The sequence below is a fragment of the Lichenostomus cassidix genome, chromosome 12 (genome assembly GCF_008360975.1).
Source record: "Lichenostomus cassidix isolate B80296 chromosome 12, HeHo_3.0, whole genome shotgun sequence".
Taxonomy (NCBI): Eukaryota; Metazoa; Chordata; class Aves; order Passeriformes; family Meliphagidae; genus Lichenostomus; species Lichenostomus cassidix.
In genome coordinates, this window is record NC_139493.1 from 4,786,083 (window position 1) to 4,793,438 (window position 7,356).

At 45.0% G+C, this 7,356-nt stretch overlaps 1 long non-coding RNA gene across 1 annotated transcript; it reads left to right on the top strand.

The window, feature by feature from the left end:
* The first annotated feature begins 1,437 nt into the window (after positions 1–1,437).
* LOC146431562 (uncharacterized) lies at positions 1,438–6,542 on the top strand. The gene is made up of 4 exons (XR_014854685.1): positions 1,438–1,611; positions 4,949–5,161; positions 5,278–5,550; positions 6,042–6,542. It is a non-coding gene; the product is annotated as an uncharacterized LOC146431562 (long non-coding RNA).
* The last annotated feature ends 814 nt before the right edge of the window (positions 6,543–7,356 follow it).

Here is a 7,356-nt window from a genome sequence, read left to right on the forward strand (position 1 = left end):
TGAGAGGGTTTAGGGCACTGCTGTTGCAGAAACTTCATCCTGGTGGTTTCTGCTTCCTGAGCCCTGGTGAGATTGGCTTCTCTCTGCTCTTCTGGACTCTGCATGAGGATATTTGCACTTATTCCTCAATTGGCTGCAACTGGTTTAACAAACTAAAATACACTCCAAAGTGTTGGATGTTCTTTGGAGTGACAGAGCCAAATGCTCAAAGGCTTTCCTCCCACTGATGTCACCAAGGCCAGAGCTGGGGAAGGAAGGAGATGGCCATCTGTGGTTAGGAGAAACAATTATTCAGCACAGCCCAATCCCTTGGTAAACCAGCAAGTGTTGGTAGTAACTGGAAATGCTTTTGGTGCTCAGATCTACCAGTGCTTCTCTGTGTATTGCCCGAGTGTCACTCACAGTGAGATGCAATAGCAGATTCTCGAGTTAAAAATTCACTGTTTTTTTAAAATATGTGAAGCATAAATTAACACATATAATGAAAAGTGGAATGATTTTTGTCCCTTAGAACTGCTGCTCAGAATGCCTCCTTGTTTTGTCAGATTGGAAAGGCATCAAATTGTTTTATTCATTATTTCTCCCCATAGGTTACTTTCCAACTTCATGTGCTTTGCATGGTGTAGTTTGGAATCTTGTCAGACTGAGAAGTGCAGACAAAGAGACTCCCAGCTTGTTTTGACAGTATTTTGTGTATTTTATGCACCAGTTAAAAGCAAACACCACCCCTTGACACCCCCAAAAATAATGAGCTTTGATTTGATTCTTCCATGGACCTAGGATTGATACAAAAATTTGTGCAAGGACTAAACCATGTGAATAATTAAACAATTGTGTATAAGTACAAATGCAGCAGGATTCACCCCTGGAAATTCTCAGAAGTGCTTAAAGAAGACCTTTCATGAATAGTTTAAGTAGATATGGTCTTCTGTTGGGACTGGGGGAACAGACTGGTAACCTTTTCTGTCCCCTTGTGGGTCTGTCTTCTGTAATTACCTAATTCACTGCTTTAAATTTATTTCCAAATTAGGAAGGATTGTTTTTATATGGAAAGCTTAGTAACACTGCAGCTTACTTGGTCAGAGAAGCATGAAGACAGGATAAAGAAAAACATGTCTAGTGCCAGAGGTTTCCCAGGAGTTTCAGTCAGACCTGGGTGAGGCTCAGTGTGGAGAAGGATCAGCAGGACATGAGGCTGAGCTGGATTTATGGGTGTAGTTATCTAACAGTAGCTTTTGCCTCTCAAGGTCAGCCCACCTGAAGTGCATGGTGATGGTATAGAGGAATAAGCTATAAAACCATAAAATGTACAGCAGGCTGAGGAGATGTCAAGTGGATTATTACTTTGACAGGCTCAGGAGACCAAAGCACAGGTGCAGCCTAACAGCAGCTGATAAAGTAAGTGCTGACTGCTAATGAGAGCTCCCAAACGTGGAGCTGCTCCTGCTCCAAGGAGACCCTGCCTCGAGAAGGAGCAATTCCTTCCCAGGGTAAGGATAGGCTAACACACTCCTAAATGGAGGATAACCCTGCTAATCCAAACACTGCTTGCTCTCTCCATCCCTGAGGAGCTGTGTGATTTTCACCAGAGCTGCATAATCCCTGGAATGAGTGAGCATTCCTCATGAAATGTTGGAAGGGCTGAGGAGAGCATCCTGTAGGACAGCAGCCTTGGTGGGCTCTAACCATCAGTACTGGAAATCCTGTGCTCCCAGGGGCAGGGAGAGGACTGGGGAGAGGAAAAGGTGCTGTGGGCTTTTGGTTTGTTTCTTTCTATAGGTAGGGATGAAGGAGTCAGTGTGTTAAATGTGCAGCACCATCCTGGCCCCTGTGTGCCAGAGGGAGCTCGTGTCTGCTGAGCATTTTCCTGCACAATTTTTTCCTCCCCTGCCCTGCAGGAGCTGGTTAAATTTGTCAAATTAAAAAACAAGACACTGAGAGATGGTTTTACTGCCTGCAGTAGTTCCTAGGTGTAGGTTTTACCAGCAGTAACTCCACCGTGTACCTCACTGACTAATTTGGTGGAATGAGCTTTGTAAAAACAGATTAAACTATTTTCCATTCACTTCAGGAAGGGATAATTAGGTGGGAACAGAACAGACAGGAACAAGTCACAAGTACTGCACTATCAGACACTGCCTTTGATCATTGTGGTACTCCCAGGTCTGCAGTCACAAATTAGGGTGTTCTATTTGCAGTGGATGGGGCTTCAAGCACCTTGTGCTCAAAGCTGCATTTTTCCTTGATTTCCTCTTCAAATACCTTTTACTCATGCAGAAATTTTCAGGCTACTCTGGACTCAGAGAAAGTGTGCTATCTCCAAAAGGTGTTCACAGGGGAAAAGGCAACTTTCCCAGTCTCCAGGAACAGAAAGTTTGCCTTCACTGAGTTTGAACTAAAAAGCAGGCTCTCATTTGAGCCTCTTTGAGCTGCTTTCTCAGAAGCAAAATTAATTATTTAATCCTCAGTTCGCTGAGACCTGTCTCTGCTCTGTATATTAAGTTTCCTTTCTACATGGCTGTGCCTGTGAAGGCTGTGTGAAGGTCTAATCAGAGTAGAAAATGCAATAACATTCAGCAAATTCACTCAGTGGCCAGGGCTGTGAATGGTGAGCCACAGCTGGGAGTGCTGGAACTGAACTGGACAGACTTACAGACCTGTCTGGTGTGCTTTGCTCTGTTCCCTCTCCAAGTCCTCAGTCACTGGGGTAAGGAAAACCTTAATTTCTGTCCTTTAGGTGTGTCTTTGGGTTTGCCCTCAGGGAAAGGTCTTGAAGACAAATGCAATGAGTCCAACAAAGGAGTGAAAAATAACAAACTTCCCTTCATAGCGTGTGAGTTAGAGAGGAGGAAAGTGAAGGAGAGACTCTGGGGCTGCTTTATCCTATTGCTTTTGAAACTGTGAAGGAAAACTCTGTTAAGTCTGAGTCTGGCAGGTTTGGCAGACAGATCCTCTGTTATCGAGTCCCTTGAAACAAAATGTGATGTCTTGGCTCCCTGGTGAGTGCCCTGGAGGGAAATAGAGCTGCTGGAAGGCTCTTGAGGAAAATGCAGCGAGGCTGTCACAGGGTGAAAGTGCCCACAGCCTCTGAGAGAAAGCTCAAATAAATGCTTGAAAAGAAAATTTTAAAGGGAATCAAAGGCAGGGGGGGGTCTTCAAGTATTAGAAGAGATGGAGGAGAATGCTTGTAATGCTTTGTCAGTCTAGTGCATGGAAAATTTCCCTTTGGGACCAGTGTGGGGGAGGCTGGGTTTGAAGTACACCCATCTGTAGGGCTCAGCTCAAGCTGTTGGCATTTCCCTTTCAGTGCTGGGTGGGTGTGATGATGTCCTGTGTCAGTGGCAGGTAGGTCAGCCAGAAGGATGACTTTCATGTTTCCTCTAGAAAAATACTGACCTTTGTGCCCCAAACACAAGTCATTTCTATAGCCAGCTCTCACCCTGGGGGTGAACACACTCCAAAATATTAATTTGCCTTGAAACAGGGAATATTTTCTCTCCAAACACCTGGGCTCTGTTTTTATAAAAATTAACTCTGGGCATTTAGGCCTCAGCAACATAAAAAAATATCCCCTCTAGGTAGAGGTGTGATAGAGCTCTTCATGGAATTTGTCATTTCACATTATTGCTGGAAAACAAGGAGACAGATTGCACTGAAACCGTGGGGAGATGCTGATGAAAGCAATTTGTGCAGTGGGAAAGTGAGATCTATGTGATGGAGAGGAGAGGGCTGCAGACTGGAGCAGTGGGGATGAGGGGCTTAGCAGCTGCAGGGGTTTCTCCTGGTCAGCTTGGTCAGCTGTCCATGGGAGCTGCTGGGCAGAGCAGTGGGGCAGCTCTTTGTTCATGGTGATTTCCACTGGTGACTTGCAGCCCTTGAGGTCTCAGCTCTCTGCTGGAGAGCACAGAAAGCTTCAGGTGCTCACAGTACCTGAGTTTTTTCGAGAGTCCCACACCTTCCTGTGCCTTGGCAATCTTCAAGACAACACTTGCTTGGGTGGCCAAAGCCCTGGGTAGGAATGGGGGCTATGGCTGCAGGTTGACTTTGTATCCTTTTCCATTCTTTTTGCCTCATTCCCATGACAGAGATTGCATTAGGAGCTGAGAGGCTCATAAATTCTGAGTTATAGCTGTAGGCAGTACATGAAGGGGAAATTGGGACTGGGGAGGGCTTGAAATTTGCATATATACCACACCCACTGCTATTTAATTTGCATTTTGTTTGCATATGTCATGGTTAAATAATACCCATGCAGTACTTTTAAGGGGTAAGGACTGTATCAGTTTGTCTATGATTTATATAATTTTTGCTTTAAGTGTAATTTTATTGAGTAGTTTGGAGAGCATGCAGTATGAACTTAAATTTAATTCCACAAAAATGATCAAATGACACTTATCAACCATAAATATAGAGTTCTCTTTGAAAATAATGTTCTTTTCATAAAGATCTTAGATTAACAGCACTGCAGTCTGCTGGTTAACAGCTGTAAAATCATGATCCAATACAATAGCAAACTTTCCCATACACTGGGATTGCAGGAGCATCTGCCCTGAACTGGGTGGGAACTCAGAACTTATGTCTGTTCAGTGGGATGTGATTCCTCCAACTTCAGGGACTGGGAGTTTGAATAGTGATTTAAAGCATGTCCCTTCCTTGTTTGCATTACATAAACGAATTTTCCAGGATGAGTGCAGCAGCAGAGTGACACTGTCTGTCCCTCCCAGAATGGAACATGACTCTAACACAATTATTAGATAATTGTTTCTAGTGTCCCATGTGGGAAGAGAGAGGCCAAAGTTATTTCAAGATGCTTTTCATATATTTTTTTACCATGAACTTGTCACAAATTTAAATGTAGGGAGTAAAACCACCTGACACTCTTTGTTTTGTGCCTCTCCCAATGGCACATCAATTGCAACATCCTATTTAAATTTTTTTTTCCTTTTAGTGTTGCAACTGTTCTTCAGCACAAAGACCAGCTCTGCAGAGCTATTTCTGCATCTTTAAGAAGCAGAGAGGTGCCACACTCCTGTCATTGCATTTCCCTTGACTGGGAGGACTTGGAAATTCCACTAATCCCACCTCAGGAAAAACTTGCCTCCTCAGGGACCTTCTCCCATGTGTTTCTCTGCATTTTTAGGCACCCAGACATCTTTTAGCTGTAAGTACATCTTTGGTCATGTATTAAAACCCTTGGAGCACCATGTGCTGCCACCTCCTCCTGCACACACAGGAATCTCACACTGTAACCACCCTCTCTGCTCCTTTTCATTACAGGCAGCTCTTCCCTGGCAGCCTGGCTATAAATCAGCTCTGAGACAGAGAGCATTTCAGTGTGGCAGCACAGAGATCTTTGTGTGTCCTTCTGGTGGCAGTGGCCTGTAACCTGCAGTGTCCCCAGCCCTGCAGTCACAGCCCAGCCCCTGCCCCTGGCTGTGTGCTGGATGCCCCCAGGCTGCCTGCAGGGTTCAAATTTCCCTTGAATGATCTCTCAGCTAAGAAATAACAACGTGTCACTCTGGCAACCTGAGCCTAAATTGGTTTGAGTGGGTAAGGAATGCTCCTGGTTTCTCTCTAACCTCTCTGCACTGGCAATAACTCAGTTGTGAATGTGCAGCCTGTTATTACTGTGGGCTTTTGACACACGGATGTGAAACCTCCTCTTAACCTGGCTGAGCCTTGCCAGCATGATGGACATCAAGAAGGTCTGCTCTGTTTTGATCAGCACCAAGGTGCTTGGGAGCACATCCCTAATCAGAGCCTTTGTCAGTGGCTGAGTGCTCCAGCAGGGGTCAGGGGGGATGTGTCACCCATCCTCTCATTTGTCCCTGACCTCAGACACTTGCACAAAAGCTCTCTGGAGAGCAGGCTGGAGATGTGCTGTTGCACAGGTTGTAGACACTGTATTTAGCAAAATGAACCAAGTGTGGGTTTGTGTACTTGAGTTCCAAGCGTCTTTCTTAGACCTTTATATACTTCTTGCTGTTTTATAGCATTCAAAAGCAATTTGAATTTCTTCTGCCTCTTGATCTTTCTCACAGGCTTCCAGCTTTGTTTTGTTTCTGCGACCTTGTGCAGCATCAGAAACAGCGCACTTGCTGCTCCTCTTTGTCCAGGTTGCTCAGATGGCCTCCTGTGCCTCTTTGCAAATTACAAATGCATGTCAGTCTTCTCCTGTCTTGCTTTGTATTGATGGGAAAGCAGGCATATTCATGTGAGCTCAGAACAAATCCTTCAAGTCTATCATCTGTGTTTGCACTTGAATGACTCTCTTTAAATTCGAGATGTGAATTGCTAGAAGTGTGGAAGAACACAGGTGTGGGTTTGATGGTGAGCTGCTGAACAGGATTTCTGAGTAAAGCCTCAGTGACTCAGGAGCTCAAGAGCACCCTTGAAGATCTGACCCCTTGGAAACAACTCTGGAATATACTGAGAACAGAGGCACAGCACTGCAGGCATCACCCTGTGCCTCTCTACCCTCTCACCTGCTGGCTGTGGTGTTTTCAAGCTTGCTCAGGTGTTGCTACAACCTTAAAATCCCCTTGTTTAGTGCAGGTGTCCTTGGTGCCATCAGCAGCTGCTTGGCCTGATGTTCTCCTGAGCCCACAGCGATGGAGTGGAGCTGCTCTGTGCCTCCATCTGTCTTTCCACATGGCTGAGGCTGTGGCTGCCTGTGCATGGAGTGAGAGAGGCTCAGTCTGAGAGGCAGCCAGGCTCTCTGTGCTGGCAGAGCAACAGGAGTGTGCCACGAGTGTGTCCCTTCCACAGCCTGAGTGAGACACAGCCAGACACCAGGTCAAGGAGAGACATGTGCAGCAGAGGGGGAAGTGGGAAAGAAATGCATAAATATTCAATGAAGGAAGTGGGAAAACACGTTCTGATTACAACTCTGGCTCTAATGTATGCAAATGTAACAGTTTCCTCTCCTACTAAGGAATCATGTATTACATACATTACATGATGTACTACTGCGTAGCAACATAGTTTATGACTCCTAGGAGAAGAAAATCATAATTCAGTGCCATTAACAAAAATAATAGTGCTTTCACCCAGAGGAGCTTTCCTTGGAAAGCCTGTGCAGATTCTATCTAACCTAATTTAAGCAATGTCATGAGTTGGAACAGATCGCTATCAAGTCTGTCATGCTTGTCATAACATGGCACTTGAATCGAAGACATCCCTTCCCAGGAGAAATTCCTGTGAAGGAACTGTGTTATTTAATGGAGTTTAAGATTCCTTTTAAGTTTCAGAGCTTGTTTGTTTGAAAATTGCTCCAGTAAAATGCAACCGCTAGCCAGGTTTCACTTAAAGAGAAATGAGTTTGCACATCCGTGATTATAGGCTGCTCTTCCTCAA